General features: G+C 37.2%; 1 long non-coding RNA gene across 1 annotated transcript; it reads right to left on the bottom strand.

Annotated features, from left to right (window-relative positions):
- Positions 1–50: 50 nt before the first annotated feature.
- On the bottom strand, positions 51–27975 carry LOC122475675. The gene is made up of 3 exons (XR_006295270.1): positions 27562–27975; positions 16528–16614; positions 51–84 (listed from the first exon to the last, which is right to left on the bottom strand). It is a non-coding gene; the product is annotated as an uncharacterized LOC122475675 (long non-coding RNA).

Genomic DNA, 27975 nt, shown 5'->3' with positions numbered 1-27975 from the left:
CTGATGGCTCGGAGCCTGGCGCCTGTTTCCGATTCTGTGTCTCCCTCTCTCTCTGCCCCTCCCCCGTTCATGCTCTGTCTCTCTCTGTCCCAAAAATAAATAAACGTTGAAAAAAAAAATTAAAAAAAAAAAGAAACCTATGTCAATCCCCCTACAAAGACTTCCTTCGCGCAATAATGCTACTTGGGGCCCTATCATTAATGTATTACAGTATTTGGCTTAAGTTTCTGCAGTTTTTGTGATTGGATGATCACCATCACAATTCTTATCCACTATAATATCCCGGGTACAGTCTAAGAAGTCGAATTAACAGCTAAAAGTAGCTGGAATGTTTCCAGAGTTACCTAAGATGTTTTATTTGTAAGCACCATGTTTACTTAGAGCCTTTCAGTTTTATGTCATTCAGCCTTTTAGCACTTAATATTTCCCAAGCAATACCTGTAGAAGTTGTGAGCAACAAACCAAGAAATTACCCAAGTCGCTATTGGATAGGTCCACTGCTTATAAGCAGCTACTATCATAGTCTTCTTTTATTGTTTTAATCTGATTCTGGCCCAGAGTGGTTCCTAGGTAGTGACTACAGGTGTCCTTAGGTAACATCTGCCATAAAGTGCTCCCCAGAGAATCAAACAGAACCAAGCACAGAATGCTATACAGCACACCCTCGGCACTAACAAATCTAAGATTCAAGGGTTTAATTCTCAAGAAATCTCTGATGGTCATGGGCATGAAGCAACTTGTGATTGACTGTCTTATCCCACAAATCTGATTACTCTGATACTCCACTGAGAAAGAGTCACTTAACTAGCAAGTAAGCCTAATGGCAGCTTAAGCATCTCCCTTATGGTTCTCTCTCCATCCTCCTGTGTATGTTTATCCTCAATAAGAAATAAAGAATAAATAATTTAATAAATAATAAAAAAATAAGACTAATTAATATTTTTGGCTATTCTATTTTCTACATTTTCTTATAGAAATCATATCCCTAAATTAGGAGATCTAGGGAGGCCTGGGGTTTATTCCTCAGCAATATTGAATGTTCCCTCCATTTTGTTCTTCAAAAGGTGAGGAACTTTATAAGACATGACAAAACCACTGTTTCAGAAATACTTCTGATTTCTTATATTGAAATAAATGATTCTCATCTAAGTGCTATTACTTAGATTAATTTTTTCTTTTCATGCATTGATTTCAATACATTGGTAATTCTATAATTTACAGTGTAAACTTACCTATGACTATAGCTAAGACATTTCTTGTGAATCTAAATAGAAATGTATCTCTCGTGTGTAACAGTCAATATATCTTAAGCTGAGACTATTCACGGTAATAGCTAAGGCGGAACCCAGCATTTTATACCTATTTTTAGCATAATTTCAAATTTACTTTTTATATATTTCACTTTAATGTGGAAAGGAAAGAGTCAAGGGCGTGGAGAAGGGTTGGTCTCCTTATAAAGCATTCCATTCACGTGAACAATGCAGAGTTGACAAGATGTGACTTCTTACTTATCAGATGGGAAAAGGTGTAGTAAACTAATTCATTTGACATTCTTTTAATTATTGCTTTCTTTTTCTTTTTTTCTTTTCTGAAGCCTAACCAAATGATCCCAAGAAGAAATCCCCAAGAAGAAATCTCACAACCATGTTGTTTTCTGAATAAGTTGCTTTCTTTTCTGAATAAGTTGCCTCTTGAATAGTACAGTGGTATGGACTTTACCATTAATTGTGACTCTGGAGATATTTGTTTATTTATTTATGTATTGTTTAACATAGTAGTCATGTTTCACATTAGGTAATATCATTTTTTCTGTCTCAGTGAAATATTGAGTGTCCACAAATCAAACAGCCTACACCCTCAATCATCCTTGATTCTTTTTTAAAAATGTGTACTGAGAATATTCTATACAAAAAACGTTATCTTAATATGTCCCTCAAATTGATCATACCTCAAATCATCTGGGATAATCTACCTATTCTTAGGACAAAAAAGTTACAGACCTCCTGACTCCTCTTTTTCTCTCAAACCCATTTCCAACCATCCACAAATCAGCTTAGAACATCCTCCAACATACGTCCTGAATCTGATGACTTCCCATACTCCCCAATGCTGAAACTGCAATCTCTTGTCTGGAGCTGTTGGAAGAGTCTCCCAGCAGGCCCCTTACTTCCACTCTTGTTCCCGGTAATATATTACCCTCTTAGAGATCTTTCATAGTATCATAGTCCATCCCTCCCTAAAACTGTGCTGTCACTTCCCACTTGAATTGGGATAAAACTCTAATTCCTCACGTTGCCTACAGGACTTTGCAAAAATTAAATGACTTCTATCTTTCTGACATCAACTTCTATCATCCTTTTACCTGCTTCTGTTTGTTCCAGGCGCTTGGGCCCTCCATATGTTCCTCAAACACACAAAGCTTATTTATTTTATGGGGACTTTAAACCTGTTCCTTCTACCTGAACTCTTTTCTTCAAGAGGGCAGCCTTCCTGGCCCCCTTTCCTTCCTCAGGTGTCAGCTCTAAGGTTACCTTCTCTGGAAGTCTTCCCTGACCACTCCAGCCAAAGCAAGATGGTCAAGAGTTGGAAGAGTCACTCTTGATAGATAATGTTGCCCATACTGTGATAAAGATTATAGAATTCTATCAGAACGCTATAGAGAACTGATGTTCAGATGTGTGGACTTGCATGTTAAAGAGATGAGGGGATTGTAGTTGGGAATTGCAATGATGTAAAGATGTGAAAAGAGCCTAAGTTTGGAGGAAAATCATTTAAATCCTGGCTCTTTCACTACTAACTGTGTGGCCTGATTACTTAACATGTTCTGAAACTCGGTTTCCTCATCTGCAAAATGTGTATAAAACATCACACAAATAGATTTGTTTTAAGAATTATGTAACGTGTATACCTGGAATATAGTAGCTACTGCACTTAATGGGGCCAGTATTTTGTTTTCATTTATTTCTATCATTCTCCTATGTTAAGCTTACTATGTATGTTACCTCAGTATGTTGTAATTACTTCTCTGAAGGAAAAAGTAACTAGTCTATAACACATGGCCAAGTAAGTTCGGATAACAGTGGTTCCCAGTTATTCTAGTAATAAATGTTTGTCAAAGTCACCACACCCAATTTAACTTCCAGACTGAGTTACACCCAACATGAACAAAACAGAAAAGTGAGCAGAACTATCTTATTTGATGGACCAGCATTTTAAATATTTGAAAGCAATTTTAAATATTCAAGTCATAGAAGAATGCAGCCATTCATTTATCCTTTCCACAAATACCTGTGGAGCACCAGGCATTAATCCAGATACTGCGGGCTCTGTATTACAACAAAGAACAGGACAAAACCCTCTGGCCTGGGAATCTTTAATTCTTTTTTTAAGGTTTATTTATTTTTGAGACAGAGAGAGATAAAGCATGAATAGGGGAGGGTCAGAGAGAAGGAGACACAGGATCCAAAACAGGCTCCAGGCTCCGAGCCGTCCACACAGAGCCCGACGCGGGGCTCGAACCCACAAACCGCAAGATCATGACCGGAGTCGAAGTTGGCTGCTTAACCGACTGAACCACCCAGGCGCCCCTGGCCTGGGAATCTTGCACCATACACCACCTCATCTTAGACTCAAATAAAATGCATCTATTGCCTTGTACTCTTGACTCCAAATGATGAACTGGGGGCCAGGGCTCTTGGATTCTCTTCCCAGCTGAACCCATCATCCATGTGATTTGAGGCTAGTAACACTTCCTTTGAGCTTCCGTTTCCAAGCTGTACCTGGCTCTATCTGAAGTGCCCAGAGTTCCAAAATACTACGATTCCATGATTATATGAAACTCTAAAGCCAGAAAGCTTACAATCGAGAACTACTTCATTCCTTAATGTGTATGTGTTTACTATTCTGTTACCTCAAGTATATCATCTTTTTGCAACTATCTATCTCCCACATTAATATTTAGTACTGAGTTGAGGAGGAGATGAAACTTATTTGGAACACAATTAACTTAATTTTTTTTTCTTTTACTATAAATGATGGTCTAAGATTTTAGCCCCTAAATCTTATATTTTCCTTTCAATTGTCTAAATGCCAATGTACATGTTTGTCTATGACTGGGAGACAATGCAGTATCAAAAACTTTCTCTCTTTTCTCCAAAAACTAACCAAGAAACATTTGTGTAAGGCCGGTTTTCTGGGTTCAAATAGTGTCTTCATTTAAATAAAAGACTATTTTCCCCCAAACATTCACTTATTATCATCATTATGATTATCTGCATTGATATCCCAGATGATTCATTTTTATACGGTTCAAACGCATTAGCCATCATAGTGATCATTGTCAAACAGACGCTATGGCTTATTATTTTATGGCTAAAGAAAACTTTTTTTTTTTTTTTTAGTAACAACATGGTATCCAGGTTACATCTTGATAATCACTTTAGAACTGAGAGTAAAAAATGGCAGATGGAATTTTGTTGTTTTTCTCTTTCCTCCCCATCTCCCTTTATTCCCTCACATTGTCAGGCTGGCTCCCTCCATTCAGATGGCGAGACTGTTCTGAATGAAGGCAGACCTGCACCTCCGGCAGTCTCTCTCCAGTTCAATTACGGTGCTTTTGCAGGGCTAATTAGCATTCCTCAGAGCTGGAGCTCTTTGAGTGACAGGTAACCATGGAGAGTCACACTCCTGTAGGTGATCAGCAAGAGTCTAGCTCTTCTTTTTAATTAAAAATTAGAAAAGCCTTAAAGAAAAAGCATAGCATTTACTGATGTATGCTGTTAGCCCAAGGTTGCCATGCTGGAAAAAGAATAACAGTAGTGTCAAAAGAAAAACCGATGCCATTTCAAAAGGAATAGAGGAGAATAACCATGATAGATAGATATGGGCCATGTGTTTATTGTCTTTCCCAAGAACGGATACCCAAAAGGAAAGCACAGAGAAGCACAAGATCATCTGCTCCTGACAGTCCGTTTAGATAATAATGCCCTAGCTTTTAAATTTGAAAAATAATATTGCATGTATTAACAATAGAATTTTTGGTCATTTGGTGACTATTAGAATTGGGATTTTGGAACAAGATATGCAGTTAATGCTGAATGATTTATACTGGTAAATGTTCACTGCTGCTGATGAGAAATATAATAACAAAATAAAAAGGTATTGGTAACCTATTTCAATCCTGAGCAATATAGGAAAAATCCCCTGAGTACACAAATATTGGACCTGATCTTGAGAATCGATGTCAACATGCAACGGTGGATCTTTCCAACAAATGAATATTCTAAGTAAGGCAGAGTGGTGAATTAAATATTGTCACCTTAGCTTGGCAACTTAGATGCAGAGAAATGAAAGAACAGAAATTTTATACTATGTTAAGGGTATATTTGTATACCCTACCTATTCAAAACTAGGGAAGTAAATAATTTGGATAATCAGAGTCAATTTTAATTTTCCCTGAACTGGAAAGCAATTTCTCTTGTTTTCTTTTGGTTCTGGTCATCTTATGAAATATTTAATTTTAATATGCCTCTCCCTTTCCTGTTTTTACCCAAAAGCAGAATTATTGTAAAAACACTCTGTGCTGTTATTTCTGGCCAGTGTAAAGCCACAAAGCTCTTACAGTCTTATGGGAGTGCCTAATCTCATGAGTTTACCACTCTTATTTCAACTATGGCAGTAGGGAAGAATACAAAGCCATGGTGAATTCTTCAACTACTCTTTTGTAATGCTTTCTAATATGAGAGGAATTCACTAAAAGGACAGAATGATAAAAGCAGTTGTGTTATTCTGTAGTCACACTTTTCTTTCATTCACATTCCAAAAATTAGGATTTTTCTTCTAAAGTGTAGGCTGGATGAAAAAAATTTTAACCCCAAAGGCTTCCCCATAATATGAGCAATGGTCATTGTACATTGTTCATCAAAACACTTTTATAATTCTCAATTAATTTGAGTGCTCTTTCTTAATAAGCACAACTCCTCAACTTTCAAATATTCCATAAGAATTTTCCAGAAAACAGATTCTTATCTCAAGTTTCATAAATCTGGCCTCAATAAATTCAACTTGTTAATTACTCTTGACTTTAATTTGAAAATACAAAGAAATATTATGTCTCAAGAGTCTCAAAACTTGTTTTATTTTTTCCTGAAATTCTTCTATTCCCAGTAGAATTATGCTACAAGGTTAAGAACCATTCTTGTTTAATAGTATAAAGAAGAGCCTATTCTAAAGCATTTCATTTTGAGGTATACTATATTTGAACCATTATGGAAGGAAGTAGCTGTTGGTTCCTTAGTCCTTTCTTTGATATTTACTTCTTCCATGCATAATGTATATCAGCTTGCTTTCTAATAGTGAAACCAAATCTCTAGAAATATTGAGTTGAACAGAGAATATTGCACATTTATTTAAAAGCAGTCTCTGAAGAATCAATGCCCAATAATACTGTACAGATTTGGAATGCTGACTGAGTTTCATGACAATTTCCAACTATTTTTAAAACAGATTGAGGGGTGCTGGGGTGGCTCAGTCAGTTAAGTGTTGAGCTCTTGATCTCAACTCAGGTCACAATCTCACCATTGGTGGGATTCAGCTTTGTATTGGGCTCTGCACCAACAGCATGGAGCCTGCTTGGAATTCTCTCTCTGCCTTTGTCTCTCTCTCTCTCTCTCTCTCAAAATAAATAGTAAATAAACTTAAAAAATTACAGATTGAATTGTTATATATTTAGAAGTGTTTTCATCTATATTCAATCATGGATATTCAAAGACTGATAATTTTTAGTTCTCTGTCTACATTTTTCTGTAGATACTGAATGAAAGAGAAATTTTACAAGTATGAACCCCTTTATCTAACAAATTTAAAATAGTGAATGGGAACCAGGAATAGTCTTGTGCTCAGAACTATTGGTATAGCTAATCTCTAATATAATCACTTTGTAATTTGGCTGTCTCTTCCTTACTATAAAAGAGAGAAGAAATCAGCTAGTAACAAAGATTATTAACATTTTAAGAAAACGTTGGTAACCCACATGCTTGCTGTTGTCCCATGATGGAATATTGTTTAGTTTTCCTTCTGGATGTAGTCTTTCAGGTTTTCCACAGTGATTCACCAGAATCACAAAAGGTCAGAAACATAAAGCCTCCTATTGATGTGGTTTAATCTTCTCATTTTATAAACAAAGAAGTGGGCATAAGGAGATTAACTGGCACCAAGCTAATTGGCTTCAGTGCTAGAACTGGCCCTGAAACTCATGCTTCAGATTTCCCTCATCAACAGACTTCTCCAAGGCTAATTCCATTCCTTTAGACCTTCTCATCAGATTCCACATACACTTGTCATGAGTTGACTCATGAAATTGACTCACAAAATCAACAAATAGCACAAAGCCATGGCTTGCAACATCTTACCATATAACGCCCTTTCCCCAGTTCCAAGACCTTGCTTACTTCAATGTCATTAACCCATGAAGATGTTGAATCCTTAACTTCAGCTGGCATGGTGATATTCTTTACCTTTGTAAAAACCGTGACAGTCTCATATTACTTTTATATATGCTCTACATTCAGCATGGCTTCACCATTAAACCTTGGTCTTTTGAGGGGGAGGGAGAAAAAAAGAAAGTACTTTCTTGACCATCTAAGATTCTATTATTTTAGATGTCTCTACATCACTGAAAAGAAGACTTTTTTAAGTCATCAAACAAAAAAGTTAAAATAAGCTAGGTATTTCTTAAGAAAGTAGATTTTGTATGATAAATCAATACAGAAAAGATGCATCTGAAAAACATTAAATATCATTAAAAGCGTATTTTATTTTTGTGTGTGTTGTTACATTTAGAAGAATGATATGCCAGATTTTCTTTTTTTCCATTCAGTTAAGACAATTCAGTCGGAAAACCCAAAATATAAAAATCAAAATGTCATTCCTATTCGGTAAAAGACTATTATATTGTTATTTCAGTCAATTTTTTCTGCTAAAATCTTTTTTGTTGTTCGATTTTTAGTAGCTATCATCATTTCTTCTATTAGGAAGAATAGAATTTCTTCCATTTCTTTTATTAAGATTGGATTGCTGTATTGTGCTATGCCAAGGATTGTATGCTTAAATGCTATTTAATTTGAATACATGAAATAAATACATGGAAATTTATGCACACACTCACAACTAAATCACCACCAAATTCATCATTTTGTTTCCATTCTGGTTGCCACACTCAGGGACCTTTCGAAAGAAAGTAGTAGCATGAGCAGAAAGAATAAGAGGGAAGAAGCAGGGCCTCCCAAAAATTATTATTAAGAGAAAAAACCTTGAAGAACTGCAGCTATTTACATTTTTTAAAAGGAATTGTAAAGAATTTGAGGTATTTTAAAGTAGTGATAAAGATTAGGAGTGCCTGGGTGGCTTGGTAGGTTGAGCATCCGACTCTTGATTTGAGCTCAGATCCTGTTCCCGGGGATCTGAGATCGAGCCATGCATCAGGCTCCATGCTGAGCATGGAACCTGTTTACAATTCTCTCTCTCTGTCTCTCTCTGTCTCTCTCTCTCTTTCTCTATCTCTCTCTCTCTTCCTCTGCCCCTCTCCCCAGCTGGCGCACTCTCTTTTTCTCTCTAAAATCAAATAAATAAAATAAAAATAAAAACTAATAATAATAATTACAATTATTACATTAATATATAAATAAGTATGCTTTAAATCCAACGGGTGTTAATTTCTAGAATTCTCTCCCTCATGCCCCATTCTCAGTTCCATTTCACAGAAGTAGTCATTGTTAATGGTTTTCATCTATCCTTCTAGAATATTTTATGATAATGTATTTAAAACATGAAGTGCTTTCCTATTGAAAAAAACAAGTTGCCTTTTCTAAATGGCTGCAAAGGGGAAAAGTAGGAAAAGTAGAACAGGGAGGCAGGAGACAAATGTAAATACAAACTGAGCCTTAATACAAGAAGGGAAGGTCTTAGTGGAAAAGAAAGTTGGGGAGAAATCTCCCTCACATTGAAGATACTCAGGAGTCGGCTGCATTATCAACCCAAGGAAGGAAAGAACATTTTGTACAAAATTCTCCCACATTGTATGAAACTTTTATGTCCTCTTTAACCCCAAGATTCTATGGAAATTAAACACACACACACACACACACACAACATGCTATAAATAATGTTTTAAAAGCAAATGTTGATTTATGTCATTTTAATGGGATTAAAGAAAAAGTTTCTTCTGACTTCAAAACATTTTTAATACAGTAAATTACATGAAAGCCTAAAGAAAACAAAGCTTTAAAGCATATTTCCAGATTTCCTTAAAAATAAAGAAGGAAAGAAGAAAAGAAAAAGAGAAGGAAACAGGCAAAGAGAGAGGGAGGAAGTAGGAAATAGAAAGGAAAAGAAAAGGTTGAAATGTCAAAACAACTTCTTTGCTTTTCAATATTTCTGACAGATTAATATTAAGTCACATTTAAGTGTCATTGATTCAGGCCAGAGTAAGATAAGCTGAGAGGAAAATGAGTTTTATGAGAAAGAGAAGGACAATAGAGTAAAAAGATGAAGGGATAACCAGAAAGCAGGAAGTGAAGAAAGACAAAGGAAAGGAAAAAGAGAGGTGATATGTTCTGGAAAACTGCCATGGCCACTGATGTCAGTATCGGTCAGCAGGACCGGTAACCTTTCTTAAAGACAAAACAAGACTGATAATTGGTCTTTAACAGTTATCCAAAAAGATTTCTTTTCAAAAATCAGCTCTCGTTAGAGCACATATTTTCAAAAGTAAAATAGTAAATTGTGGTTCTCTTTCAGATTGTAATTTATTAAATTTAGAATATTGTTCTGTAATGTGAAAACAGCTAAACATATTGAATCACGTTTTTCTTCTGATAAATTTTTCCAAGTAGTCAAAGAATGTGATCATGATTGTACAGAAGTGCCGTCGCTTAAGGTACTTAAATTACTGTACATGGTTAAAAGTGTACCAGACTTTGGACATACGCAATGCTTTTTACCAGAAGTTGAATAACGTCAGCGTCTATGAAACTACTGAGTTCAGCTTCTTAATCTCTGCTGCCGAACAGCCCACTAAATCTCTCTGTTAAATTCACACGTGCCCTGGGTGTCAGCTGCGTCCTAGCGTATCCGAGAATGGATTTTCCATCGAACGTGACTGCCAAAGCCCTTTTTCTTCTGGCACCAGTAGAAAGACTAACATATACCTAGAGGCTTCAAAAATAAAATATATGATGACCTTCAGTAATCCAAGAAAATGTGGGCAAGGCTTAAAAAAGAATTTGAGATGTGTAGACACTTGAGGAGATCAAGTTTTATTAATTTATCCAGAAACAATCACATTAGGCTTTTCAAAGGTGAGGTAATAGTTACCAAAAATGTTTAGATCTATTATAGACTTTTTTCCACCACACTTGGCCACACAAATTCTTGCCCAAGTAGGACCTTTCTTTAAAGCAAACTCTTAAGGGTCTGCAATTTGAAAAGTGGTTTATAAAGGTCCACTCTTTTGTTCTGACCATTCTTCAATAGTAACTGAAAAGTACCCTACTAATTTATCTATGTCACGTGTGACCTGTCATTTTGAAAAGCCTAGAATGATTCAAGTTGATGAGCTCCCTAAAAAAACTTTCTTTCTCTTTCTCTCTTTCTGTTTCTCTCAACTAGAGCACAGACTAGTACAAAGCATTATGTGAGATACTACCAGAAGAAATTCATAAAATATATTTAAACAATCCCTATTGTCTAGGATCTTAAAATTTAGTAATGAGATTTAAATACATATATACATATGTGCCTACACACATGTTTAATGTTATGGATATTTTGAATATATACACACACCTATATAATCAAAATTCAAGAGAGAAGTGAGAAATGGAATAAGAAAGATAGAAAAAAGAAAGTGTTTTAAAAATCACAACTGAGAAAGAATACGTTTTCCCTGGAAGCAAAATAGAGAAGTAGCTAGAATTAGCAAAACCTTTATGAAACGGGGAGGAGAAAATTCTAGGCAGAGGTCACAGCACAGTACAATAAAACACTACAGTGTTGTCTGGGAAACTGCGATTTTAGGAACACAATGTGTCCATGTGCCCAAGGGCACAGAAAGGAGGGTAGAAGCTATTCGCTTTGAGCTAAAGTGTTAGACTTTATTTTGTCCAAAGAATAAGCACCAATGAAGCCTTTAGAAAGGAGTAATGTGATGTGATCATATAATTCAGAGACTTATAGTCAACATACTCCCTTTATGAGTAATCCCTGTATGAAAAAGGAAATGGGTTAAAACATGGCCTCCAAGGCTTTCAGTGAATCCTGGCCCTGCCTGCCTTGGTTATCAGCAGGACTATCTTCCTCCAGGGCTACCTTTTCTACTTCCCAGCTCTACAGCCTTTGGATTCCAGGCACCTAGGATTGTTTTGGGGTTAACTTCTTTTGCCTATGATATCCCTTCTTTCTGAAATAACTTCTTCCTTCCCTTCTCCCCCATCTTCTTGTCAAGCTGGCTTACTCCAATTTACTCTTCAAGCTCCTCCTTAACTAGACCCTTTTGCACTTTTACTCCGTCACTTTGATTACACCTTGACTATAACCCCATTGCAGCATTCAGTCCAACTCTTCTAAAAATATATTTAGTCCAACAGATTCATTCTGATTATACCCAATGTCTCAATTTCAAGAGCTGGTGCTGAAAGTATTTCTAAACCTTAGGTTTTATGTTTATTTATATAAACTGAGATGTTTTGTTTAGATAAGACTAAATCTCTTTGTAGGCACTTAAATGTACCTTTAGAAATAATAATTACTATTTATCTCATTAAAATGTCAGCTATACCGGAGCGCCTGGGTGGTTCAGTCAGTTGAGCATCTGACTTCACCTCAGGTCATGATCTCGCGGTCTGTGAGTTCGAGCCCCGTGTCGGGCTCTGTGCTGACAGCTCAGAGCCTGGAGCCTGCTTTGGATCCTGTGTCTCCCTCTCTCTCCACCCCTCCCCTGCTCATGCTCTGTCTCTCTTTCTCTCTCTCAAAAAACATAAATAAATAAAAATTAAAAAAAATAAAATAAAATGTCAGCTATATCACATAAAATCTCATTCAATATAAAATTTGTGAAATCGGTCCTTATATATTGAAAATGTACAATTTATACTGAATAATAAATGGCTCTTTCTGCATAAAGAGAGGGGGCTGACACATCTAAAACTTTTCACTTCAGTTTGTTATTGCTAAGTCTCTTCATAATCCTCGAGTTCATACAAACAGCCAAAGGCAAACTGAACCTAGCACATCTTTTAATTATTTCAGAGAAGACACAAGATTCAGCTTAAATGATTCAAAACTATTATTGGCTTCAAAAACAAGGCTGTCTTCAGCAAGTCACTAAAATAAGCACTATCTTATGTTCACGAGGACTAAGAGACATCAAGGCAGGCTAATGAATATCAGAGTGTGAGTTTGATAAAAACCAGGCAGCAGCTTAAAAATTTATTTAAAATTCCCTACCTCTCCTTCTTATTCCCCTTTTTATTAGGTGTTTGTGGAGAAATACTGTCTATCCAAAATTCTCAAGGATTTAGAAGTGGGGAAAAAAAGAAGTCAATGATTAGGTGCTCAGAGTTTCTCAAAAAACATTCCATTTCAATTTTGACCCAACCTACCAACACTACTATTTCTCTTATTCAGTAAAACCCCAACCAGTTTGAAGAGTCTTTCCTCTTTTTTCTTTTTCTTCTGATCTTCCTACCTAGTTGGAAACTGAACTTTTATAAACAACACTGGTGACCATTTGAATGGTGCACTTGTACTAAGCAATTGTGCACTTTCCACAAATCTTCAAAGCTTTAGGAAAGCAAGACCAATGAATCAAACATTCTTAGCATACGTCAGAGTGTCTAACTATAAAGCTGTAACAATTCTGCTGTTGCCTACAAATGAGTTCTCTAGTACACAATGTTGTTCTCTCCCTGCCCTAACCTCTCCTTTTAAATAACTGTGTCCATATTTGTCATCAGGAAATTCCTGTCTTCCATTCTTGGTCCATGTGATTCAGAGAGGATTTGAACCCAGTCACCTGGCTTCAGAGACAGGCTTATAACTCTGGCCATAGTGGTTGGTTCACGGATAAGTATGTGAGCCAGGTCCTATTAATTAAAATCATTCCTAAGACTTCCGTTAACATTTTGGAAAGTTAGTAGAACTTTCTAATCAGATTGCCAATCTTAGGATGCGATAAGCCTAGAATTTTTAAACCTCTTGCAACCACCACACAGAAGGAACCATGGATGAAGTCAATGAGAAGCAGAGAGAAGATAAATAATGGGGGAGGGGGAAACTGACTAGAAGGGGGTGAAAGAAAAAAGGAAAAGAGAAAGAGATGGTTATGTCATTTTAGCTCCTGGATCAAGCCATATCTGAATCTACACCTGTATTTTTTAATTACAGGAGATAAGTTGCCTTTTCTTCTAACGAGTATCTGAATTGGTTTACTATCACTTGAAACTGAAAAATTCCTTTGAATACAAGCACTAGAAACAGAACCAGAAGACAAAATAAGCCTGATAATTGAGTCAATGAACAATGTAGACTTATTCTGACAGATGCTTATGTCTTCTGGCCTTAATTGCATAGATAGCTATAAAGAAATGAAATTAATCTAATAGATTAATGAGGATGTTAGCCAATAAGATTTTATATAAGCCACATAGAATTTTTTGTGGATTATTTGAGCATACTTAATAACTTACGAAACTGGTCTGCATTTACATTTATTTATTTATGTCAGTTTTGAGCTAAAAAATAAAAATATAAGCTCCGTCGATGAAAAACACACAAGGCTTGATGCAAGTATCTAGCGGCCCAGGTGACAGCATATCATATCGTATTTTGTTTGTAAGAAACCAAGTTATGGCATTTTCTCTATATTTGTATTATGTTAATTTGGTCCTTGTCTGGCTCTGATGCTGCTATGCATATTAAGATGCCACCCAGATAAAGTAAAAAAAGAAAGGGCATATTTGGTGGGGAGAAGGAACAGAAAGTGAACAAATGGAGGTAGAATGACAAGAAATGAATCTGTTTTAACTTTCGCACTTTTCTTCCACCAAGACCATTACGTTATTATCTTAGACTTTGACAGATATTGACAAGAAATTGTATTTTGCAAAACTGAAAGTAAATTTCAGTGTGCTAAGTTTTTAACATTTGGAAATCTGTGCTTTCTTGGCTGTGAAAACAGCGAGGGTCCATTCTTTACATATTATTTTATTCTCTGACAGTTCTCAGTATTGGAAATATTATTTTCAAATAATATTTGAAACAACTGCATTGTCATGACACCGGCTTCTTTCAAACAGGACCCAGAACAACAACAAAAAGATGATTTCATATATATATATATATATATATATATATAATTGCTATTATATTTTTATTATAATATCTGTGTTTTTGAATTGAGAAGAGTAAAACATATGCAGAACACAAGGATGGGTTCATAAAGAAAATGTTGTCATATTTTTCATAAGGAATTTTTGTTACCTATCTATCCAATGGGGAGGTCTAGGATGTAAGAAGAAAAAAAATAAAAGAAGCAGAAAATGAGAAACTTTCTCCCATGACAAGTGTTAATTTCAAATCTATTTAAGTAGAGGACTTGGGAAAGCCAGTGAGTAATATAAATAAAGCTTTTCTTGTGCTTAAATATCAAAGATCATTTCTGGGTTTGGACCTGGCTTGGTGTCCAAGGACTCCATTCCAAATATACTACAAACTTCACCTACCTGTTTAATCAAGTGTCTTGTAAATTATCTAGAATAAAAGGTGGTAATCAAAAAACAGAGTGCTTGAAATCGGTTTTGTAGGGAGAACAAACAGGGCCCGAGATTTGGTCACAAACATTGGAAACTCAAGTGAACAGGAAAAAAAGAACTTTTGAAAGTGAGGTTAAGAAATTGGAAAATCAGCTAAATTTATTTCCTATGCAGAAACTGAAATTTCTAAGAATGATGACAGCAGCGGAGCAGTAAAATGAGGCAGTGACTGAGAGGCAAAAAGTCATTAGGAGGAAGGATGAGAGGCTCCTAGTTGGTAGATTTCAAAGCAATTAAAAGAGAGGTGGAGAAGAAGGTTGTGGGCTTCAGAAGAGGCAGCGTTTTGAAAGAGCAAGACAATAGCTATAAAACAACAATGGGGAACCAAAGGTCATGCCTATCCTACTGCCTTGGCCTTGAAATGAAGAGGGTTGAGAGGCAAGTTAGCCCATCTTTGGTAGATTTTCCAGGGAAGAGGATGCTTAGGAGGCTACCGAGTTTCAGTCAGTGAGTAAAGGGACTATTCAGAGGAGAGGCTGATGGTATAGATGTGTTTGTTAACCTCAGAGTAGGAGTTCCAGAAGGTTTGGGGAAGAGGTGGGACAAAGTGGGGGGAGGGGCGCTCAGAGCTTCAGTGAAAATGAGCAGCCCAGAGATGATGGACCATTTTGCTTTTATGATCACACAGATGTGAAACGTGATAGCTCACCCAGCAGTAGGAGGCTGCAGACCCGGTTATAGAGATGAGTTCTTGCCAATAAGAAGTCTAACTGAATCAACAGCCAACAGGTCATTATAATTTAGTTGCAATTGACATGAGCTACTGACGTCTTAAAATGACACTCTCTCTTTCACTCTCTTCAAATTTCCCGAATTCACAAATGCCTTCAGTCCTGGTTTATTCCACACAAAAGTTTGTAGCGTTGATTTTTAATCCCACCAAGGTTTTTAGTGTGCAATATCAAAGAATTTCTAGCGATCCAATACCTTTGTCTCCTTGAAAGCATCTGGAGATCTTGTAAAGCTTAGATTTCAGCATCCACACAAAAATCTTCCTTAGCATTTTTATGAGAGAGATGATAACACAACTAATGCCTGGGTTTTAATACTAAATCCACAGACATAAAATTTCCACCAAAGGTGTGGAGAGATAGTTCATGACAGGACTACAGGGGTAGACTCACAATGTTGGTGCAGGCCCTTGGTAATAAGAGAAGCAAAAATCTTTGCTCAAAGGGCACATGTGTGTGACTCAGCCTTCCAAATTAAGCAAGAGTATAGACTAAACATCAAGTACCCTCAATAGCAACAACTTTAAGCTACTGATAACCAAGGAGCAACTGAACAGGAAGAAAATTTTGTCTTCAAAATTCATATTCCATACTTACTGAATTTTTTTTTAATGTTTATTTATTTTGAGAGAAAGAGAAGGAGAAAGCATGAGTGGGGTAGGGGCAGAGAGGAGAGGGAGAGAGAGAATTCTGAGCAGGCTCTGCACTGTCAGCCCAGAGCCAGATGCAGGACTCAAACCCACGAACTGTGAGATCATGACTTGAGTCGGATGCTTAACCGACCGAGTGTCAGATGCTTAACCGACCGAGCCACCCAGGCACCCCAAATACTAACTGACTTTTAAGCTCCCATTTACAAAAGAAAAAAAAACATACCTTCTAGGAGAACACACACACACACACACACACCCCTCAGATGCCGCCATTACCTCAAAGTTGCATCACAAAGTTTTATTCTCGTTGGATCTGTGATTTGTGGTGTCCTCTCTGGGTTATCTACCTAATGGAAACAATGTCTGTAAATGAAGAAGAAACTTTATGAGTTAATCTTTATTGGTATATTTAAAATTAGTTACGGAAGGGAAGTACTAAAAATAAAGTAGTATTATTCTGAAAATATTATTTCTAGAATATAGCTATTATATTTTTCTAGGAAGGTCTTATATGAGGTGAAACATAATAGGAAACTTTCAGTCAGCCTTTAGGGCTTTTTTCTTATAAACATATTTACATTTTTCTTGAGTACCTGACCACAGAAGTGTTGTTTTTCTTTCTAGTTTCTTCCCATGCTTCAAATATAGTTTAACAATTGAAGTCAATGGGTTGCTTTTGAGAGAAGGCAAGGCTTTGGTTTTCTCAATGCTTAGACCATTTTATCCTTTTGTTGCAAACCTAAGAAGCTCACTAAATGAAGTCCATTTTAAAAAGAAAATATTCAGAAATTATAATGTCAGACTTAGGGTTTGTTTTTATTTATTATTGTCTCGATATTAACAACCATCATCGTTAAAACTTCATTTATCTGCTGTATTACTGATTTCAAGGCACCCCACATCAATAACCTCATTTGAGTCATAAAGCAATCCCCCAGGTTGGCAGGAAAGGATTTATTATAATTTTCCATTTATAGGTGAGGAAACTGAGTTTTTAAAACATGTAACTACTTCAAAAAGTCAAACCTGGACCTCAGGCCATGTGAAATCAAACCTAGGACTTTTAATATTAAATCTTATGACTTTGTCATAATCATGCCTAGTTCACTTTGCACTGTTTCTTTAGCCCAGTAAGTATAATATTTAATAATATGTATTCATTGCATCTATTATTTTTAGAAGCCTAAAGCTCACATGGACTGTGTATTCATTTCCCAAGGCTGTGGTAACAAATTACCACAAACGTGATGGTTTAAAATGACATCAGTTCGTTGTCTCACAGTCTGGAGGCCAGAAGTCCCAAATCAAGGGCTGCACTCCTTCCGAAGGCGCTGAAGAGAAGCCTCCCTTGCTTCTCCCAGCTTCTGGTGGCTCTCAGCCCTCCTTATGGCTGCTCGCTCCAGTCTCTGCTTCTGTCTTCACATGGCCTTCCGCTCTGGAGAAGACCTTCCCCCTCATCTAAGGACATTTGCCATTGGATTTAGGACCTACCCTAATCCAGATGATCCTCATTTCCAGATCTTTAACTTAATTATATCTACAAAGACCATTTTTCCAAATAAGGTCACAATCACAGGTTTCAAGACAGGGACAGATTTTTTAGGGGACCACCACTCAATCCACTACAGATGTTTATCCCTAAATATTACTAAATTAAGTGTTCCTATAAAATACCTGATAATTATAATTAGAAAACTTTGAGTAACATTTTACAATGTCCATTTAGAAAGTAAGTTGGAATCTAAATAACTAGAAGATATAAGCCACTCCCAAAAGTTATAGTGAACCTTTTAAATACTTTAAAATTTTAATAATTATATAAAATTTGTCAGCTAGGATTTTAAGAGTGGTTACAATACAGTAGAAATAAAATGCTTAGATTAGTAGGGTTTCAGAGACTACTACTTTAATTGATGAATGACGTTCCCACTCATCAAGTCACAAAGTCAGGTTATTTGGCAGACATGGCCTCTAATACCCGATATCCACTTTTCCTTGCCTTCTGGACACATAAGAGGAATATGCATGCTTAGGAGTGACAGAAATTACAATTGTCACGTCCAGGAAGACGTATGTTAGTTACTGGCACCCAATTCAGTACTTCACTTGGTCTCTGCTATGGCTATTGGAAAACCACATTGCTAGGGAACTACAATGTAGATCCCTTCCATGGAGGACAGCTCAGCTGCCCTGAGACTTCTCTGGGCTCACAGTGCGCATTGCATGAAAGAGGAATAAATCCGGGTGTTTTAAGGTACTGAAATTTTGGGTTGCTGTCAGTGTAGCATAACCCAATCCATGCAGACTAAAACAGTTATTTATACTAGGAATAGATGTCACCATGACAAAAACTCTAAAGTATGTGGCATAGGCTTAGTGTTGATCCTACCGGGGGTAGCAGTTGTGAATGGCCACCTCCTGCGGAGGCTAGAAGATGCAAGTCAATCATCTGCAGGGGCAAATCATTTGGTAATATTACCACCTATGATGATTTATAAAATAGATCTTATTCAAAATAAAACTTGTTGCCCTTGACAAAAGATTAAATAGAAAATTAGAGTGTCTGCAGATTGATGTCAATTGCAATTGGCTGGGTATCACAAAAAGAAAAAGATGATCTCAGAAAAGAATAGACTGATTTGCAATTAGGAGCAAACAATATATAGAAGAGTAAAGAAGTTTGGGGATTAGTAGGATTCTAAAAACTCCTTTCTCAGAGACTACTTTGTACAAAACAGAAAAATGAAATCTAATTATTAAGGCTAGGATCCAATCAGGGGTATGGCTACCATACTATGTTTAAATCTGGGAATGGATTATGGCACCTCAGAATAAAGATATGATGAAAAGTGGGGCACCCCAGGGGTGCGTGGGTGGCTCAGTCGGTTGGGCATCCGACTTCAGCTCAGGTCACAATCTCAAGGTTTGAGAGTTCGAGCCCCATGTCAGGCTCTGTGCCGACAGCTCGGAGCCTGGAGCCTGCTTCGGATTCTGTGTCTCCCTCTCTCTCTGCCCCTTCCCTGCTCACACTGTCTCTCCCTGTCTCAAAAATGAATGTTAAAAATATTTTTTAATAAAAAAAAAGGGGGCACCACATCTATCATTTTAGTTGGCCAAAAGAGACTGAGAATGTGACTCTCTTCCTGAACCATGAAACACTTAATGGAAAAACAACTGCAAATATGAAAGGGAGTGGGGGGAGAGAGGATAGAAGGAAGGAGAAGAAGAGGGGAGGGGAGAAAATTAAAAAGTAAATATTCCAAGAACCAAATCTCAAAAAACCTCATGGACATGGAATTGATACATGGAACTGTGTAGCATCACATAGGTAAGAATCCTTTTGAGAGAATTTCACTGCCAAAGGAATCCCATGACTAGACTCAAAGAGACTGTGCCTGTTTATAACTTAAATCACCCTTGGTACCTAACCCTTTTCAGGCAGGTAATGGGCTAAGAAAATTGCCTATTTCTCAATCTCTTATTCCTCATTTTCCCCAATGCCCATTATAGATTTGACAAGGGAGAATAGAGAAAGAATTGAGCTTTTTTGTCACCAAGAACAATAGACTGGGATCCCCCTGAGGGAACAAAGCCAACATAACTGAGGAACATTCCCCACTACTAAGTCAGTCAGACACAACAACTGCCCATCAGCTTGTCTGAATTCCCACACTGAGTTTCACTATCACCCTTATTCCTTCCTAGTCTGTGGATTGTGAGGGGGAGAAAACAACTTTCCCTTTCAGTTTATATGTCTCTATATCAAGAAGAGCCACATTCTCATTTGAGATCATGGATTCCATGCTGTATAAAAAGCTTTTGGATGTTCTCTCTTATGGAGATGAATATAGGATTGGGGCAGAAGAGAGGAACGAATACTTGGTTATCGAAAGAGTGGTTGGTCTATGGCTGACTTGACAACAGTTTACTAATACCAATTCCTTTTCCTCTCAGGTCCACCAGATAATTGCATTCACCCCTGAAAGTTCAAGATAGCCCTGTGACTTGTTTAGCTAATTAACTGTGAGCACAAATGATGTCTGTCACTCCTGAGTAGGAACATTTAGTTGCAGGTACTTGACCCTCTGACTCCTGTTCCCTGTCATGACACTTCTGGAGCACATATTGATAAATCATTGCTATATTAAAATCATGTGGAGGAGCACCGCTTTATAGGATATCCCAGACCCATAGAAAATTTATGTGAGAAAGTGTTTCTGTTTTAAGCCACTGAGATTGCTGTCTTTGTCACTGTAGCATAATTTAGCCCATCTTGACTAACCCAGGATCAATACTAAAATTTGAATAAATGTCTCCCTCAATTTTCTTCTTGTTATTGAACTCAGTTTTACAATAGCTATTATATTTTAAAATAAAACATCTAAAAGATAATCTAACAACTTATAGCTTCAAGCTGATACTCAATAATATGTTACATTCTTTTGTGCCTAGTTTATCTTTCCTTCAAAATAAAAGAGTAACTTTGGCTATGTTAAGAGCATTCAAATAGTTTGATTTTTTAAAAGGATTGCATTCTAAATCCTTAAATTAAGTGGCATTCCATCTAAAAAAAAAAAAAACAAACCAGATAAGAATAATCTTTTTGAGTTTTGTGCTAGTGTTTTGTTTTGTTTTGTTTTTTAAGACTGACCATGCTTGGAACTTTAATGTCATTAGAGTCTGCTTTTCAGCATGAATCAATCTACCTCAAACCCCAGGCATTTTACTTGATTTGGTAAGTGAAAAAGTTCCATAGAGCAAGAAAATTATTTAGCAGTAAAGTATGTGAGAAACACTTTGACAGTTCTTCCGATCTTTTTTCCCCCAGCTATAAAGTGCATTTCTTCTCCTCCCCAACTCTGTCACTTTGAACACCATCCAATAAATTGGTCATACCTATCATAGTTACCCGTAGGCAAAAAAGAGAAAAAGAGAGAGAGGGAGACATCATTTCATGAATTGACATGAGGGTACTTTTGCCAAAACCCAATAAATTCTTTAAAGCCAACTTAATACCCTCCAAAGCCAGATAAGAAATGCAAAGTTATCTTCTTACTGATGTAGCTATTTGCAAATTCAATACTGTCAAGATGTCCTGTTTCCAGGAAGAGTAGATTCCATGGAGCCTTTTGCTGACAAAGAAAACTCTCCATAATGTTGTTTGTTAACAGATTGTTTTTCTGCCTGTTTAGCTCAAGCCAAGAGATTAGGCAATTATCCTTTAGCTGATCTATGGACATGATCTATGGTGCATGTCTTGTTATATTTTGGGGCAATTTGCCTATGGGAGCCACCAGTCGCTACCTGCTAATAAAGGTTTTCAAGATCCCCCAGCTTAAACCCAGAGAGCTCCCAGAGGAAGGATATTTACACCTTTAAGGGCAGCCTTAACTTGAAGGCTCACATATGGGTCACAAATTGCCAGGCGTGCATGTGTATACCAGGTCTAGTGTAGACCATACAAAATCATATCCCATCCCTTTGATTATGTACTGTCTTGTCCCTGTCTGGATGACTTTTCAGAAGCTGACAGAGCTTTTACAATTTAATTGGTGTTGACACCTTTTGAAGCCATGCCTTGAGGCACTCAGGGTCATTGTACGCTTTCTCTGTTTCCCTCCAATGCCTCCACTTGGCTACCTCACAGCCTGTGGTGCCTGGCTGGCCCCTGCACTTTTTATTCATGTTCATACTTGTTCTGGGTCCTGTTACAAGAGCCCTTGTTAAATGCCCAGCAGGCAGCAGTGAATGGAGATTTTGACTATGTGGGATTTGAGGCCTCTGGCAATAATGGAGAATAAACTATAAATATAAAAGTATCCCTGTTGTGGACTGTGTTGTTATCACCAAAGATTTATTCCAGAGGACCTCAGACCTAAGTTACTTTTCTGTGCATGCTCGTGGCTGTTGGTCTTACAATTAGGTCTCTGCCTTCCATGCCGGGGATTCTCTAACTATGACTTTTCCTCTATCATCATTTCCAATTTGGGACCTCCCTTCTCTTAGCAATGCTCTCTCCTAACAGTTGTAGGGATAGCATTATGATTCTGACTTGCCTTCTTACTTCGTTACCTCAAAGTTTAAGGAAGAGACAAAAAGATTGAATCCTGCATTGTTTTCAGGCTCAATTCTGCAAAAGTGTCTTTTTGCCCCTTAAGAGTCATGTTTAACAGGCAACTTTGTTCTTCATTCCCAAGAGTGACAGGCTGAGGAACTGTCATCTTTTAGAGAGCTTTGCTCAATTCTCTATATTTAAAAAAACCAAGAATTCCAGTCACAGTTATCAACTGCGTATAAACTTGTAAGCTATCAAAAATTTTTTCTTGTTCACAAACCCCATTAAAAAATATGGTTATGTATGGAAGTGTTAAGATTTCTCTGGGAAAGCTTTTGTTTTTCCCAACCATCACATTTATATGATCCACAGTGAATAGAATAAACCGGACAGATGTTTGAATTTTTTTTGAAGTACATTAAAAAAAAAAGACTATCGCCATTCATATTAGGTTGTTATTCTAGAAGATGAGATCTATCAGAGAGACAAAGGGCATTCTGAAAATATTTGTACAGATGGTGTTACAGGAACTAACACGGATTAAATAAAGCACTGCCTTAAATGTTCCTATTTTTACATAATATAATTCCACTGAAATTTCAGGTCATTATAAAATATAATATAATTATATAAAATATAATATAATTATAATATAATTCCATTGAATTTCAGGTCATTATAAAATCAATAAATAAGCAAATAAAAATATGAATATCATCAGTAATAATTTTCTAGTGAACTGTGTGACTAATTTCCTCCAAGCATGAGCACATTTGAGGAAAATTCACAACAGACATGGTTTCTGTTTAAAACCATATTTCTAGCACAAAACTTAGGTAAAGATCCTTTGTTTCACCAATAAATAATTAACTTTCTTCAAAACTAAAGAGACAGCTTTAAAAAAATGAGCCAAAAACAGCAAAAAGGATTACCCAACTGGATGAAGAGACATTTGAAGGACAAGTTCATCTTTCCACCTGTGAAAAGCTCTTACAAATGAAAGATGGACCTGCTGTCCCTTCAATACACCAAAGCTGGGGAAAGATAGAACTATTTTCAGTTATACTTAGTAACAAGGAGCAAAATTAAAAACAATTATGAACTTGCCAATAATGAGAGATAAATGGTATTCGAATTTGCAGGACTGAAAATGGAGATCCGACTCAGGCTTTTAATTTTCTGCAAGAGGTCAGATGTAGAGGGGACAAGCAAGAATCATCTCTGTCCGTCTGTGCCAAGGGCCAGTGTTTCCACTGATCCACTGTATCATTTGTTAATCCTGTGATTTGGGGAAATCATTCAAATTTTTTTGTGAAGCTCAGCCTCTTCATCTGGGAATCAGAGCTATCTACTTCCCTCGATTGTTGTGAGGAGTAAAGTAGCTTCTGCATGTGCCAGCATCTAGGACGTGTCAATGAAGCAGCAATTAGAATTTCATTAGATGGGGGGGGGGGGGGGAGGGGTGTATTTTTGTGACCTTTGTTGCTGTTTTGAGACATGGCACGATATTTTATCTTTTGTATTACTGAAGCCTTCATTAGTTCTGGGAGAAAATTTTTCAAACTTACTCCACAGCTGGCATACCCTTTTTGAAGATACCCTAGAGAAAACATTGGGGCATTTATCAGAAAACAGAGACAGTGTATTAGATAGTGACCATTATAATATTCAAGGGGGCAAGGGGATGTTTAGGCATTGTTTGGAGGTTTCGCTATAAGCCTTTTTCATTATGGCACTTGTATGAAAATAAAGGAATCTCCAGAGAAAGAAAAGTGTTTAAAAATGACAGGTATGGGATTAAAAATAATGAAATACTATAGATTGGTATTGAGAGAAATATACCATATCTGGAACAATAGAATGATGCATAAGTAAAGTAAATCAAAGTGTGCCTGGGTGGCTCAGTCAGTTAAGCGTCCAGCTCTTGGTTTGGGCTCAGGTCATGATCTCACAGTTTGTGAGTTTGAGCCCCACATCTGGCTCTGCTGGGGATTCTCTCTCTCTCCCGCTCTCTGTCCCTCCCCCACTTGTGCTCTCTCTGTCTCTCTCAAAATAAATAAACAAACTTTAAAAAACATGCTTTAATAAAACAAATCAATAGGACTCTACTTTCAACTCCAGCATAAATGGCAGTGTGCTGCCATTTATATATTCATTCGTCACATTCCTTTGAGTGCCTATTTGTAGGTTCTATGCTGGAGATATTAAGAGGAATAAAATATATATCATGTTCTTAAGCTATACTTGAGTAAGACCTTCACCCTGTTTACCTCTACCGAGTCCCGTATAGGTATCTATCAAAATAAATAACAACACTTTATTGACCTTATTTGCTTATTGATCTGCCTCCTCACTAGACTATAACATCCAGGGAGAGCAGAGGATGCTTTGTTTATCTTTGCATCTTAAACATTTAGTAAGCATTCAATAAATCCATATGAAATTAATATTAATGAATGAGTGAGTGGAAGAAACAAATGAATGGAGGCATAAGGATGACCCTGAATTTACTACTGTGAGTTACTCAGAGAAAGAAAGCACACATCCTCTCTCAGATCTCAGATCTCATTCTCGGACAGCACTAAAGTGACCTCTGGCTACATATGCCACCATGTAATTACCTTATGTATGTTTTACATTGGCTTATTCTTCGTCTAAAAGTTGCAGACCAACAGGGACTTTGCCATTCTTGTTCCAGCACTCAGCCAAGTGCCTGTCGTGTAGAGGGAGCTAAGTCAATATGTGTTAAGGGAATTAATGGGTTGATCATGATACAATGCAAGAATATGGGAACACATTTCAGAAGAAGAATTAGAAAGAACTCAATTGGGGGTATGTAAAATTTGATATGAAAACAGCACTACAAGGTTGTGATATGCCCTGCAAGTTGCTGTAAGATTTGTTTTAGAACCAAAAAGAGGTCAGGGTTGGGATTCTCAGACACAGATCTGGGAGTCCTCTGTGTTAGGTTCAGGACTTGACTCAGAGCAGACATTAAATAAGTGTTTGTTGAAAAGTTGCCAAAGGCAGAAATTCTTGAGAGAAAGGGATGAGGAGAGCAAGTGAAGGAAAATGTTTTATTCCTCGCTGTCACATTTCCTTTTACTACTGTAAAAAAAAAACCCAAAAGTCCAGATTCATAATACAGAGAAAACCAAATATACAGAAGAGTTGAAACTTTGCTTCCATAATCACCGAGTCAAGCTGTGTGTACGTATACCGTATATGCAACCAATCTTGCAATTTAATAAAAAAAAATTTAGTCAACCTACTTGTTATTTTTAATCACTGATTATAGTGAAATTATTTGTGATTGTTTAGCCCGTATTAATTTAGAGACCATCAGAGTTTAGAGCATCTGGGCTGGCTTACATTATTCTTTCAGAAAAAGACTTTCACTCTACCCTTGTCCTATGTCTTTATAGACAGTTACAGTAAGAAATACCTTTTTATTTTTTGTAATATTATAGTTGAAACTTATAAAATCATGCAGCAAGAAAGAAACTAAGAGGAGCACCTGGGTGGCTCAGTTGGTGAAGCGTCCGACTTCAGCTCAGGTCATGATCTCATGGCTTGTAAGTTTGAGCCCTGCGTCAGGCCCTGTGCTGACAGCTCAGAGCCTGGGGCCTGCTTTGGATTCTGTGACTCCCTCTCTCTCTCTCTCTGCCCCTCCCCTGCTCATGCTCTGTCTCTCTTGGTCTCTCAAAAAATAGGTAAATGCTAAAAAAAAAAAAAAAATGTTAAGAAGAAAGAAAGAAAGAAAGAAAGAAAGAAAGAAAGAAAGAAGGAAAGAAAGAAACTAAGATTACCTTGTGTAATGCCTTTATTCTACAGGGGACATATTTAAGCCAAGGGAGAAAAATAACCATTTTTACAATGGTTACTCTCTTTCTGTACTCTCTTTCTGTTGTTAAAAAATAAAAATCAAATGACTGAATAGATTTTCTCTAAGAACCTTAGAGCCACATTGTCCACAATGGTTCTTAAAAACCTCTAGGCGTGGTGCTTTCTTGGTGAACTCTGTCTTATCTTTTAATGAAAACATTTATCTTAAATTGTGACTTAATCCATAAGCCACTTCAATCTATCTCAAAAAAAAAAAAAAAAGGCAGTCACTTAAAGGAATAACTATTTGTAGAATAAAAATTTTATTCAAAAGTTAGTTATTATCATGTGCTCAGCTAATGGGGACCATAGTCTTAAAAAAATTATTTTCTCTCCCAAATAATTAAGAATTATCCCCAATCCAGGACATCAGCCAGAGAACAGCAACCTATTCTTAGTGTCATATCGGAAAAAAATTTGGCTTCAAAGTTGCTGTAAATAGTCTGTGACTATCTCTCAAGAGAGAGGGCACAGGAGCATTCTCTCCTAACAAATCAGCATCATCCAATGGACCTCAAACATCCTAGATATCAACTGACAAGTTAGAAAAGGGTTCAATGCCCAACTCTGGTTCTTTTACCCAACTCCTCTGGCCCAGTTTCCTTATCTTAAAAATGAGAGTAAAATAGAACTTATTCATAGGGTTTTCGTGAAAATTCATAGCCTTTTAAACAATGTCAATAGTGGTAGTTATTATCATTATTGTCATTATTCTGTACGAAGCATCAATTATGCACTAGGCACTGAGGTTTAATAGCTAGAAATCATGTATGAGACAGTCCTTGACTTGAAAGATAACACCCCCAAAACCCCATTAAGTTTATCTAAGATGATGAGACTCTTAATTTTTAAGAAAAATGAATACATTTAATTCAATGTTATTTTATCTCAATGAAATTGAGCTTTAGAGTTAGAGAGTGACATCCCCAAGAGAGTGATAGTGTGCTCCTGACTTTGCTCCCCATCACGAGAATAAGTAACAACTATTCAAGAACAAGACGCTACTGAGAGAATCCTAGCATATAAGGGTGAGGCTAAAGCACCCCTCCTGTATCACAGAGACCACGACGGATTGCATTAGAAGGGTAAGTGAAGCAGCTCCCCATTGACTGCATTGACTGGCCCACAGGCAGGACAGTATTACATGGAGAGGTCTTCCTTGATCTGGCAGTTACTCCTGTGGACAAAGAGAACGGGGTGGGGGAAACCAGCCTCCCCTAGCATTGTGGGTCACTTTGTGGGAACCCTTACTTTGATCTCGCTCCACAGGGATTGCAGAGGTGGGGCTCCACCACTGGAAATCTGTGATGGAGGAGTGGGGTGGGGCTTACAACCACCAGCACGAGCATCTTGGCAGACTGAATGCATACCTGCAGTGTCCAAGAAGTAATCCCAACCAGCAGTTTTGTTCATCTGCAGAACCAAGCCGAGGAAGCACCAAAGAACCTGCAGGAATGCAGATCTCCTTGACTCACATCCTTAAATGAGAAGGTTTGCCAGTCCTAGAGCTCAGTTTGCGCACACGCAGGCAAGGTGCTAAACCACAACCACAGCCACTGTCGGAGATGCTTTCCTGCCCTACCTGCCCTGTTGGGCTGGTGACAACTCCTGGAAGCCACGTAGCCCAGTAATGCTCAAGCAGAGAGGTGGGTAAACAGAGCTGATCGCCCCCAGACCAAAACCAGTAGCAGGCATGAAGGCATTCCCGTGGTATGCACACGAGGGAGACTAACTCCTAGCAAAAATGAGGGTAGCTCCCAGCTGCTCCCAAGTGGAGAGCTTGT

This window comes from Prionailurus bengalensis, chromosome E4, assembly GCF_016509475.1.
Source record: "Prionailurus bengalensis isolate Pbe53 chromosome E4, Fcat_Pben_1.1_paternal_pri, whole genome shotgun sequence".
Lineage (NCBI taxonomy): Eukaryota > Metazoa > Chordata > Mammalia > Carnivora > Felidae > Prionailurus > Prionailurus bengalensis.
This window is presented reverse-complemented; position numbering and strand designations above follow the sequence as displayed.